The sequence below is a fragment of the Natrix helvetica genome (assembly GCF_964273705.1).
Source record: "Natrix helvetica genome assembly, chromosome: 1".
Classification (NCBI taxonomy): Eukaryota; Metazoa; Chordata; class Lepidosauria; order Squamata; family Natricidae; genus Natrix; species Natrix helvetica.
Genome location: NC_138548.1, coordinates 42,556,059 through 42,570,295, shown reverse-complemented (window position 1 = coordinate 42,570,295; position 14,237 = coordinate 42,556,059). Strand labels below are relative to the sequence as shown.

At 37.0% G+C, this 14,237-nt stretch overlaps 1 long non-coding RNA gene across 4 annotated transcripts in view; it reads right to left on the bottom strand.

Moving 5' to 3' along the window:
- Positions 1-14,237, bottom strand: part of LOC309383670 — a 221,590-nt gene that overhangs the window by 95,653 nt on the left and 111,700 nt on the right. For all 4 annotated transcript variants that reach the window (XR_014173886.1, XR_014173887.1, XR_014173888.1 and 1 more), the window contains exon 3: positions 1,574-1,598. This is a non-coding gene — a long non-coding RNA (uncharacterized lncRNA). The remainder of the gene's footprint in view (positions 1-1,573; positions 1,599-14,237) is intronic.

Genomic DNA, 14,237 nt, shown 5'->3' with positions numbered 1-14,237 from the left:
TTATGGCTAATGGTTGCTATCACTTGTGAACATATAAAGAGTGAACATATCTAAAATACAATATGTATGAATATAACTTAATGATATTAGTAAGGCTACATTTAAAATACTGCATCTAGAAACTTATAAAGAACAGTTGCTAGAAATAGGTAAGCCTAGTTTAATGAAAAGAAGGACTAGGGGTGACATGATAGCAGTGTTCCTATATGTCAGGGGTTGCCACAAAGGGAATCATGCTATTCTCCAAAGTACCAGAGGGCAGGACAAGAAGCAATGGGTAGAAACTAATCAAAGAGAGAAGCAATCTAGAACTAAGAAGAAATTTTAGAACAATTAATCAGTGGAACAACTTGCCTCTGGAAGTTGTAAATGCTCCAATACTGGAAGTTTTTAAGAAGAGATTGGATTTGTATGAAATGGTACATGGTTTTCTGCCTAAGCAGGGGGTTGGACTAGAAGACCTCCAAGGTTCCTTCCAACTTCTATTCTATTCTGGTCTGTTCTATTCATAGGCTGGAAACGTAAATCAATCTCTATCTATCTATCTATCTATCTATCTATCTATCTATCTATCTATCTATCTATCTATGTATCTTTCTATCTTTCTATCTTTCTATCTTTCTATCTTTCTATCTTTCTATCTTTCTATCTTTCTATCATCTTTCTATCTTTCTATCTTTCTATCTTTCTATCTTTCTATCTATACATACATACATACATACATACATACAGTACATACATACATACACACACACACACATACACACATACATATATACATACATACATACTATATAATTGAATCAATCAGCTAATCAAATAGTAGCAAACACCTTGGAATCAAAGAATCATAAGTTTGAAAACATCTAGTATATGTATACGAAACCATCAACCATGAAGTCCAGCTTCCTGGCCAGTGTAGCAGTTCATATTAAAACATTACTTACAATTTATCTTAATACAGCTACATTGTTATCTAATTAAGAGGAGTCCTTTGTTAGATATATTGATAGACCAAAATGTGCCCTATGGATCTGGTTTCTTTCTATATTGGGTCTGATTTCACGAAGTTTCCTATACCTTGATTAACATTTGGAAATCTGTTCTCATGTGGACAATTGAAATGAAATATTTTCAATAAAGTTTTCAGTAAAACCATCAGAAAATGAGGTCATGTCTGCAGGAAGCTGCAAATGGCCACAAACGCTGTTTTAAGATCAAAGACAGAAGAAGATGCTAGCAATGAAACGTTTGCATGATTGTCATTTCTGTTGAAAACAAAATCATAAGGAATGCCCTCGTGCAGAATTCATCAATTACTATAATTCAGTTGCACATTGTGGTTTCTTCTGGAGAATTCTTTTTTTAAAAAAAAAATAGAAATCTTTCAAAATTACATAATATACATATATCGTCGGATTGTTTCTACACGGGTATTTTCTGCACCAACATTATTTCATTCTATTGCAGCACTTTTAAAATAATAATAATAATAATAATAATAATAATAATAATAATAATAATACAACAGCAGCAGCAGCAGCAGCAACAACAACAATAATAAACGACTTACACTGACAGCTTTGCATCTTTTGGATCTGAAAGAAGAAAATTATATAGAAGAGATTGCTTAGAAATTAACACAATTAGAAATAACTGAAATAATTTTTATGTTGCAGTAATTATGCCACATATTTTACAAAATACCCTGAAATCATTCCAATAAAACCATTTGACTGGCATTCCATGTAAAAAAAGGGTGCATTATAGCTTCCAATGTTGCATCATATATATATATATATGGATTTGGGATCTACTCCCGCTTCCAGAAAGAAGGGAAGTTTGAGGAAAGATCATGTTTCCTAAGCAACTGTCTGTGCCTCCCCAAGCAGGACCACCTCACACTTTGAGAATCATTAGCATATCACAAAGATGCCATTGGTAACACCAGACCACGTGGATGTTGTTTTGTGTTTTGTTTCCTTTTAATTCCTGTTCTTCATTTGGGCCACCACTGTGGTATGTGTAGCAGGTGGTGGGAAGCCATATATCTGACATGTTTAGTTTCAGGCTAATCTCATTTGATCTTCACAGAAAGAAAGACATTTTATTTACTTTATGTTTTAAAGATGCCTTGTGTGTCCAATGTTCAAATATGCAAAAGAGAAGCAGTGTGGCCAGAATTTGCCGAAAAGGAGAAAAGAAAGAAAGCAAAAAAGAACAGAAACTTGAAAAAAGAAAAAGCTATTATTTTAGTTGCCTAATCAGCTCAACCTTTGTAAAGAATAACCCCAACCCTTGGATCCATGCCAATAGCAGCCATTTAGGTATTTGCATCTGTTTATCCTCTCAGTCAAAATGCCTTTTGTCTTAGTTTTGACAAGGGAGTGCAAATGTTCTGATCCCAACAAGCAGTTCTGGGGCATTGGATAAAAAGCGCCTATTCCCCCTTTTCTAAGAGGATGGACACATATTTTTACCCTTCTTTCTTTCCTTTTACCAGCTCCACTCTTTTGAAGGGAATTGTTGACAAGACCTGCATAATTCAGCTTCCATGTGTGTGGAGAATCTCTTGTACACTCTTTGGCTGGCCTTTTCAGAACTCTTCTCAAGAGCTGGGCCCCTATATCACTTTGAACATGAAACACACATCTTACTTTTGTGAAAGCATCTGTGCTCACTTTAGCCATTTTAAACCCTTGGACCAAGCTGACTGCAGTAAGAAAGCATGCCATTTTATTTGATCATCAGGGCTATAAACTAAGAAAGAATTAAAGCAATCGACTAGGAATAGGATCCAATAACAAATCTAGCTCATTTTTGTGTGTGTGTTTGTGTATGTGTGTGTGTAATGTATAGGTATGTAATGCATATGTATAGGTGTGTTTGTATATGTTTGTGTATGTGTATACATGTATATACACACACATACATAAACATACACAAACATAAACACACATATACATATACACATATATGCACATACATACATACGTGTGTGTGTGTATCAGTACCAGGGACCCTTACATGCAACATTCCAAAAGGATGAACTAAAAAGCTTCCACTTCAAAAGAGGAAGCAAACACTCCCTTAACTTTCCACTACAGTGTCTTTAAATAATCAGGGATGTGACTACAGATGAGAACGAAATCAGGTTCTCATTTTATGTCAAAGCTATGTTCACATCTATAGATCCAGAATTAGCCAAAGAATCCATGACCACATTGCTTCATAGCACACCTGATGTAATTGAATACACAAAGATCAAAACACTCATGAACTTATGCTTAACTACATGCTTCCAGTTTGATGGACAAATTTACCAACAAATTAAAGGGACATCTAGGGGCTCATCGCTTTCAGGACTTATGCAACATCTAGAAGCCATATCACTTCCACAAATACAACTGAAAACATGGATCAGATGTGTAGATGACACCTTCACCATTAGAAAAGAGGACCAATTAGAGAACACCCACAGAACAATCAATGGCATTTTTAAAGGAATCCAATTTAGTAGAGAAAAAGAAAATAACAACTCGTGACCCTTCCTGGACATCCTGATTAGCAGAGACCTCAATGCCAAACTAGAAACACAAGTCTACAGAAATATCATCCATAGTAACTAGGTGCTCCACTTCCAAAGCAACTACCCAACCTTCCACAAGAGAAGCTATGGAGTTTATTTAAACAAGCACAAACACACTGCAGCAACCTAGAACAGCAGGGGGGTGGGTGGGAAACAGAGCATCTATACAACACATTCCAACAGAATGGATACCCATGCAACTTTATCAAAAAGTCCCTGACCACTCAACCGAATACAACACAACCAACACAAACCCTAAAAAGAATTACACTGCAATACATCAAGAATATCTCAGAAACCACCAACAGACTACTACATGGAATCAGCATAGCACACAAGCCAATGAAAGCCCTTCAAAACATCCTAATCAAACCAGAAGACTCCACACCCCAAAAGAAAAACAAAACAAAACAGGAGTCATCTATAAGTAAAAACTGCAACAACCACTATGTAGGACAAAGAGGCAGAATACTAGCAGATACATCCATGAGCATCAGCTAGCAGTCAGAAGACTTGAAAATTCTTTACCTTCACAACATATAAACAGATTTAATCATTGTTTCATTTGAGAAAATGTGACAATCCTAGACTAGGCCAAGTCCAAAAATGCCAGGGAATTTCTAGAAGCCTGGCACTCTGACAAATTATCCATCAATAAACACGTAGACATTAACAACATGGACAAGAACTATGCAAAAGAGACAATCAACCATCCCAAAAGGGAATAAAAAGACCTAAGCACCTCTCCATCAGCAATCAGCACCCAGAGAAGGATAGATTACCCCCAAGGTTAACTTCTAGACCAACAGTCAAGTAAACAATACCCCCAATCAAGAAACTACCAAAGAGCCAATAGTAAAGAGCCCAACAAAGAATCTCTAAGATCACCCCCACTAACACTGACAGGCAAGAGACCAGAATATAAACTGTCAGCAAAGAGCACTCCCTACTAGCACTGATGATGTTACTTAGTTTGGGTAATGAAATGTCTGCAAGAAAATAAGCAAGCTCAGAGAACACCAAGGAGCCTTCATTTCAACCCTGAGCTACAAATATTCTCCTTTATACAATACAATACAATAGTAGAGTTGGAAGGGACCTTGGAGGCCTTCTAGTCCAACCCCCTGCCTAGGCAGGAAACCCTATACCGTTTCAGGCAAATGGCTATCCAACATCTTCTTAAAGACTTCCAGTGTTGGGGCATTCAAAACTTCTGGAGGCAAGCTGTTCCACTGATTAATTATTCTAACTGTCAGGGAATTTCTCCTCAGTTCTAAGTTGCTTCTCTCCTTGATTAGTTTCCACCCATTGCTTCTTGTTCTACCCTCAGGTGCCTTGGAGAATAGTTTGACTCCCTCTTTGTGGCAACCCCTGAGATATTGGAACACTGCTATCATGTCTCCCCTAGTCCTTCTTTCTCTTAAGCTAAACATACCCAGTTCCTGCAACCGTAGTAAAGATTATTGGTAAAGATTTTTATGCCATACACATCTAATTAAAGGGAACGGATAGACTTTGTTAAGAAAAAATATTGGAAATGTTGCACATTTTGGACATCTTTTGCACAAGATTTACAACTGGATTTAAAGTTTGAGCTGTGTACCATGAGATCTGTTATTTACACAAGCAATCTTTAAAGTTCATGATTAATATCATCTTTCATGAACAATGGAAATATAGGAGAAAGGTTTTGTGTGAAACTGAACCTGGTGCAAAAAGGCAGTATTTTCTAGTTTCAACTTGGCCTTTTTAAACGACACACCATTCTCTCACATTTCCTACCCCCCAGGAAAAAAACCCCAGCTATGTCTAAAACATTTAGCAAGCCCCCTTTGAGATCAAATACAAAAATAAAAGTATTCAGAGGAAGTCCAAATTGAGCCTCTGGCTAGATTTGTGACACAAATTTAAGATCCAAGCTTAACTGGTCTGGTAAGCCAGATAAATTCCATGCTGAGAAAGAAGCCTTTAAGACTGCTTACCAAGAGCTAGGTTAAAAATTAATTCTTAACCCCTAGTGAGGAGTAGTGTGCACTTCTGAGGGCATGTTCTCATAAACATGCAAATTATATACCCAAAAGAACATTCAGATGCACACATTCAGGATTTGCTAAATCTTGTGTACACTACAAATAGCAGGCCCCCTTAAACTAAGACACTTAGTGCCTTGCCTCATAGTAAATTGAACTTTTTATTTTATCCACGGTTTTTCAGAGTTCTTTGCAAAGTTGAACAGCACTGGTAGGTTTGTAGCTGTCTATCAGTTGTTATTTTCAACTCCAAACAATAGATAAAGGAATACACACACACACACACACACACACACACATATATGTGTGTGTGTGTGTGTGTGTGTGTGTGTGTGTGTGTGTTGTATTTGTGCTGATAAATAAATAAAGGGAGACTAGTATACATCTATTTCAAGCTATTTAGCTCTCATCAGCTAGCCATACCCTTACTGGGAATCGAACCAGGGCTGTATTGCATATTAGGCCGATGTAATTCGATTCCCAGTAAAGGTATGGCTAGCTGATGAGAGCTAAATAGCTTGAAATAGATCTATACTAGTCTCCCTTTATTTATTTATCAGCACAAATACAACACAAATATAAAAAGGCAACATTAAAAATAAAAATATGGTTTTCTGCCTGCATGGTCCTCTGTAATGAGCCGAAGGACAGAAAGAGGGAGTAGTGAGCTCCCTCCCATATTTGGGCATACCAGGGGTTGTAACACAAATACATATACATATACATATACATGTGTGTGTGTGTGTGTGTTGTATTTGTGCTTATAAATAAATAAATAAAGGGAGACTAGTATAGATCTATTTCAACCTATTTAGGTCTCATCAGCTAGCCATACCCTTACTGGGAATCGAACCAGGGCTGTATTGCATATTAGGCTGATGTAATTGCCACTAAACCACAGGCTCTTTTCCTTATCAGCTAGGCCAGGGAAATAGATATGTATTGGTGTTACAACCCCTGGTATGCCCAAATATGGGAGGGAGCTCACTACTCTCCCTTTCTATCCTTCGGCTCATTACAGAGGACCATCCAGGCAGAAAACCATATTTTTATTTTTAATGTTGCCTTTTTATATTTGTGTTGTATTTGTGCAGATAAATAAATAAAGGGAGACTAGTATAGATCTATTTCAACCTATTTAGGTCTCATCAGCTAGCCATACCCTTACTGGGAATTGAACCAGGGCTGTATTGCATATTAGGCCTTTTTGACTGTCCCTGCCTAGCCCATGGCAGAGGTGGTGAGGTGATGGGGGGGAGGGAGGTATCAGTTCTCCACAATAATCCAAATTTCTCATATGACTCTTTGAGAAAATCAATTTCCCAACCTTGAAGGAGAATATTAAAATAGGAGGGTAGAGAATTAGATATATTCAATGCCTTGAATTATATATTAAAAAGTAGGATAAATTATTATTATTATTATTATTATTATTATTATTATTATTATTATTATTATTATTATTATTATTATTATTATTATTATTATGCAAGGCACTAATATTTCAATCTTATACTAGTAACCATAACATGCTTGAAAAATGTCAGATACTGATGTCTGATGAAATCACTACAAATTAGAAAAAGAACACAGGTCTAAAACAATGGAGGCTGTCATTTTTATCAGTAGCACTAAGTACATATTAAAATTGTGGATCCAAGATTGAATGAGACTAAGGTTGGACAGAAGGGGAAAAAACATCAAGGAGGCATTTACATTACATTTGTAACTTGTTTCAGCAAGAGGCAGTAGTAGCCCGTGGAATGTTATGAGGACTGCCAAGATTTGAATTGACTGCTAATAGCAGGGGTGTCCAAACTTGGGAACTTTAAGACTTGTGGACTTCAACTCCCAGAATTCCCCAGCCAGCCATGCTGGCTGGGGAATTCTGGGAGTTGAAGTCCACAAGTCTTAAAGTTCCCAAGTTTGGACACCCCTGGCTAATAGAAAAGAGTATCTGTTCTTAAGGATTGATTAGTTTCTTGACTGGGAACAATGCAGAAAACAATACACTAATCAAGGAAATACCAAGGAGAAAACCCCCACCAACACTACCATATATAAACAGGGAACAAGCCCCGCCCTCATTAGCACTGATGGTGTTATCTAGTTGGGTAATGAAAAGCCTGCAAGCAAACAAGCACGCTCAGAGGGCACCACAGAATTGTCTGCTATTTATACCTAGGGTTCCTGACTTCAAATTTACTGTGCAGCATGATGGACAATCAGGAATCGATTGTAATGATGATACTATCATTGTTACTATTATTTTTATTAATATACCTTTTTTCAAAGAGCTCATATTTTCACAGCAATAAACCCATAAGCTTATGTTGGGTTTAATGGGTCCAAAATCATGCAAGGATGCAATGAGTGGCAACTTGAACTTGAACTGGACACCATTATCATTACTATACTGGTTCCCATAATGCTTTGGAAAAATATTATATCAAAACAGCCTGGAAACATCAAAATGATATTAATATTAAGCACATTAAGGCTGAGAGAGAGAGAGAAAGAGAATTGGTATTCTCCAGTGATGGGCAGATTTGATAGACAGTGGACACTTCTAAGCCCACGTGTTATTTTCCCCTCTCCGTCCCCCATGGCTAATGGAGTCCCTGTCAAAAGGTTTTTTAATCGGTTTTCTTAAAAAAGAAATACAGGAGTACTTGGTATCATAAATATTCATCCATTCACACTTCTGAAAATTTCATAAAAATGTGAAACACATCTAATAGATGTGTCAAAGGATGTGGAAATGGGATAATGCATTTAGCTATCTACTCACTTTGAGAATGATCTGGCACATGGCATACCCTCTGCCCAGGTGCTATGATAGCAAATGGTTACACTGTATGGTGGCAAAGAAGAAAATGTTATTGTTTTATGTGTATATGTGTGTGAAAGTACTAGTACATTTTATAGCTGCAATATTTTATACTGGCAGTACTGTATTAGTTAGAAATTGAGGAAAGCAATCCCTATGACAGCATTCTGAGTAACACATCCACTAAAATCAGACCTCCGAGGCAGGTAGATTTCTCAAAGAACATGTTTATTGGATACTTATGCCTTGGTAAGGCCACACTTGGAATACTGCATTCAGTTCTGGTCGCCACGATATAAAAAAGATGTGGAGACTCTAGAAAGAGTGCAGAGAAGAGCAACAAAGATGATTAGGGGACTGGAGACTAAAACATATGAAGAACGGTTGCAGGAACTGGGTATGTTTAGCTTAAGAGAAAGAAGGACTAGGGGAGACATGATAGCATTGTTCCAATATCTCAGAGGTTGCCACAAAGAAGAGGGAGTCAAACTATTCTCCAAAGCACCTGAGGGTAGAACAAGAAGCAATGGGTGGAAACTAATCAAGGAGAGAAGCAAATTAGAACTGAGGAGAAATTTCCTGACAGTTAGAACAATTAATCAGTGGAACAGCTTGCCTCCATAAGTTTTGAACGCTCCAACACTGGAAGTCTTTAAGAAGATGTTGGATAGCTATTTGTCTGAAACAGTATAGGGTTTCCTGCCTAGGCAGGGGGTTGGACTAGAAGACCTCCAAGGTCTCTTCCAACTCTACTATTGTATTGTACTTCCTATTGGCACAGCTAGTGAAAACCAACTCTAAAAGTTCCCATGGTTTTCCCTAGTTAAAAGAGCAAATATTTTCCTCCCGAGATGTCACCTGTCACATTGTCCAATGTGAATAACTGTCAGGGTGCTTGGTCACTCCTCTCCTCTCTCAACTGCTACCTGTTGGGATGACCTTGGTTCCCACAAGAAACCTTTTTTTTTTTTTACTATTAGCAAGCCTATTTATTTCCCCCCTCTGTTCCCCCTGAGAGCTTGTGGCAATTATGAGGCAGCACAAGATGGCTTCAGCCAGGTTCGCTTCAGGGTTGACACCCTATACAGGGGTGGGGAACTGTGGCTCTTTTGCGACTTGTGGACTTCAACTCCCAGAATTCCTGAGGCAGCTATGTTGGTTCTGGAATTCTGGGAGTTGAAGTCCACAAGTCGCAAAAGAGCCACAGTTCCCCACCCCTGCCCTATTAGATATTATATGGGCCTCTTGGTTGCTATTTTACCCTGGAAAATATGTATGAAACTGAGTTGAGCTAAAGAAGATGAAACTGGAAGTCTGGGGAGCAGAAAGTCTTATTTTACCAGATGAAAAATGCCAAACTAGGCATATTAATGCAGACATAAATCCAGAGTCTTTACAATGTCTTTCATTAAGTGATTGCATATTCCATTCTTTTCTTCAACTGAAGACAGATCTAAGAACACATTCAATGATACCTTACAAAGCTGGTTTAAGATCATTAGCTCCTCATTTTCCAGTCCATGATTCATTCAAAAGGAACATTCATAGTTCCCTGGACTGAAGGAAACAACTGAAAGAACCAGGAATAATTTGATATATCAATGGAATGACTACTATTATCATAGAATAAACTACCTTTCTTAACTGATGTATTGTTTCCTTCATGCATACATCACTAACTGTATCAGTTGTAACATGTCCCAAATTGCTGAGGTTTACAAAAAGAAAGAAAAGAAACCTTGGAAGGAATTAAGACATCTCATTAGGCTCCAGGCCAGAATTTTTAAGGGCTTCCACTATACTATGAATGGCAGTATCTCACAGTATCATCACACCCTGGGGTGGCAGCAAGCTATTTTCATCTAGTTTGTTTAGAATGGAGATGGGCAAGAGATCAAAAAATTAGTTTCACATGCATTTAAATCCTGCCAAATTAAATATGAGGTTAGTGTTTCACTGAAACCCTTTTCATATATTTTTGACCATTCTTGATCAATTTGATGGGAAGGGAATTACCCTTATGTCTTTTTTTTTACCCTAAAGCAACATTAATCTTGTGGGTGAGGTGTGGGGTTCATTTGCTGACTTTAGTCATCAAATGGCCAAGTAATATTTATGTGAGCATCCTGTTTCTTATTATACATTCTTCTATTCATAGTTATTATATTCCCTGGCTTCCCACAATTCGATTAAAGTGCAGGGAAGCCCAGCTTTTCTAAGTCTAAGCATTCTCCAAGTATGAGGTCTTCAACTCCCAGAAATTTCAGCAGCAGCTATATTGGCCAGGGAATTCTGAGTCTTCACGTCTATAAACCCGAAAGGCTGCATTATTTAGTTATCTCCTCACAAAGGAAGAAAGAAGGCTGCGATTTATACATAGCAGAACGAAGTGTGCCTTGCCACTTCTCAACAATCACATGAGGTTACATTGGAAGAAATGTCCTTCTGGGTTCAGCTCCAAGTGGGAAAAAAGGCACTGGAAATATGGAGGCTGCTTGGAAAGATGGTTTAATGGTGGACAGGACCACATGCCTGATCCATGAACAGAAAAGGGGGATCACGTGCTTCAAGATATTGGGTGGTTTTTTATACTCTCTGTTTGGCCCCACCTGTTTCCTGTTCCTCTGTAAAAATGTATTCTGATTGGTTGTCAGACTCCCGGGGTGGTGTGTGTGTGTGTGTTTGTGTGTGTGTCTGTCTTAGCTAACTTTGTAGGTTGTGTGTCTTTTGAGTCCCAAGCTTGGTTGAGTTCCCACATGCCATGTGGTGAGTTTCTGTAGAAGGCTATTCCTACCTTTGTTATGTAGAGTAGACTAGCTCAGGCTTTTTAATAGCCCTTGACAAATGTGGGGGATATTAAGAGTGAGTTTGCTTCCTGCCTAAAAACATGTTTCCCCATTTCTGATCCAGAGAAATATAATATTCCACCTTTTCAATATATCCTAGGATATTTCATTTTTCTAGGAGAGTGGTAAGTTTTAACTTCCTACAGTTATAAACCTCCCCAACATGAATCTAAAAAAAAAACACCCAATAAAATATTTCAAAGAAAAAAGAAGTTAAAAGGAAGAGCCTGGTGCACACTACTGTGTTCACTGTATTAATAAAAACTGCACTGAGTATTTTATTGTTTTGGTATTAAATTGGAATGTATTTCACTACTTTCCTCTCTCTTACATAGGCTGTTGGCAGCATTACACACTCAATCCCATTAAATAGTAATTGAATAGGGCCCTAATTTTGATGAGAGTTTGAGATGTTTAAGAAACTGAAGATAGATCAAAGGTCTATGAAAAATAACTAGTGTTGCTACTATTATATCAAATTGAATCAGACATACTACACATGATGAAAAGCTTATATTTCTGCTCTTCCCTGATTTAATTATTGTTACCTTATTTTTGCATGGTCGATGCTTATGTTATTTACTTCCAAAAGTATTTAAGTGATATTTCAAAATACTGTAAATAAATGGCATGATCGCATTCAGAAATATAATAAATCTCTTTTCCCACTAAAAAATAGTTGAGCAATTTCACTATTAAAATGAATCAATGGGAAAGCGTGTCAGAAAATGGTATCAATAGCCTGGAGCAATAAATTGTAATTGGTGGCAAAAGCAACACATTTTTTTTATTATTTTCCTGTGCGTTCTTTTATTAGAATCAGTCTTCTCATCTTGAACTTCTGACACAATTTTTTATATTCCCATGATTCTTCAAACTTTTTTTTTTCAAAGGCCTAGCCAATAATGACAGTTTTAACCTATCTAAATTTTAAATTATCTATGTTTCATTTGACCTTTTGATTACTTTGGATCTTTGTGAGCTTTCGGTATTTTTGCCCCACTAGTTTGGGAGAAGGCATGAAGACATCTGGACTGTATATGGATATACAATGTATCTGGATTGCAACAGTGCAATCTGAACAACTATTAAATGTCAATCAATTTTTGAATCTCTATATCTTTTATCTTTTGGGTTTTATCCAGACATCATCCAGATTTTTCAAGTAAAGTTATGCTATCCTAGACATGAATAAGTAGAGTCATTGATACTGCAAAACTTTTAATTCTTTATATATTGCTCACTAGACTTTCTCCCCAGTATACTTCAGTGAGGGAGGCAGGGATCCCACACTATGCAAAGCATCTCCAAAAGGCACCTAATCTTGTTACTGTCAGACCTAGAGCCAATCCTGTCTGCCAACAAAATGGGGAAAAAAGTATAAGACCAAGGAAATGCCAACAGAACCATAAAATCCAGACTATAGAAAGTAATTCTGTTGGATTACTAGAACATTACTCATCCTTGGTCATGTCAGCTGAGACTGCTAGGAGCTGTAATACAGCAGCATTTCGATAGATATGTTGCCACTTTTTACTCTTCTGTTTTGCCATTTTTTAATCTTTATTCTCTTCTTCTGCAAAGAGTTGTAGGGAATAAAACAATGATTTGGGGAAAATATTGAGAATTATGTTGATGAGTAAAAAACAAACCTCATGAAAATCAACTGTTCAGTATCTATCAGAGTCAACTATCTCACTGTTATGGGAGTCTTAATATTTTTCAAAGGGCCAATTTGAATGCATTCTTCTCTAGCACATTATTCCCTTTGGATTTTGAACAGAAATATTTAGAACAATACACAGATATAGGTAGTCGACTTACGACCATAATTGATCTCAACATTTCTGTTGCTAAGTGAGACATTTGCTAAGTGAGTTTTACTCTATTTTATGACCTTTCTTGCCACCATTGTTAAGTGAATCTTTGTATCATTAAGTTAGTAACACAGTTGTTAAGTGAATCTGGCTTCCCTGTTGACTTTGCTTATCAGAAGGTTGCAAAAGGTGATCACAGGACCCCAGGACATTGCAACCGTCATAAGTATGAGTCAGTAGCCAAACATCTAAATTTGTGTTACATGATCATGGGAATAGTGCAATGGTGTTAAGTGTGAAAATCAGTCATAAGTCATTTTTTTCAGTGCCATTGTAACTTTGGTCACTAAAGGAACTGCTGTAAGTTGAGGACTACCTGTATTAACAAAGTTATGTGGAAGAAGGAAAAAAATGGAAGAAAGATCATTCACAGATCATTCTTGATGACAGAAAGCTAACTGACTTTAGGAGACTGGAAGAAAGGAGATAGGGGCATGGGATAGTGTGGTGAACAGCATTGCTAGCTAACTAAATAATAAATGCTGAATACCGTAACATTTTTTAAATCTCCAATTAAACCTTGCTAAAGCTCCATCAGACATGACATAGGAACTATGATTTACTCAAGGAATTTCATCCATGAGAAAAAAAAGTGAAAATCTGGGGGAATATATTACATAAATACTGAAGAAAAGTTAGCACGTCAAAGATAAACTTTCAGCCTATTTTTGTTCTTGATCATTCATTTCTTTGTGAAAAGAGTTTTGTTACAAGGGAAGACATTCAAATAAGCTACCCCTCTCTAATAAGGTGAAGTACTGCTTTCCAAAAGGTTGATTTTACAAGTATAGTTGATACTCCATTTTGCATATCCTGGCCTGAAACTTGTTCACTCAGAAGCAAGGTGCATAAGTTTAATGCAAATGACTCCTCTTTAACTGTGCATAGTATTACAAGTGTTTTTTAAACTCAGTAGGTATTTTTTTTAAAAAAATAGTGATAGGTAAAACAAGCTAGATAATCTAGAGGAGCAAGCTAAATCTTGTTCTGTCTCATCAGCATCAGCAAAACTGTCAACTATTTTCTCATTGCAACATTTTTATTAAAGCTGATGATTTATTATTT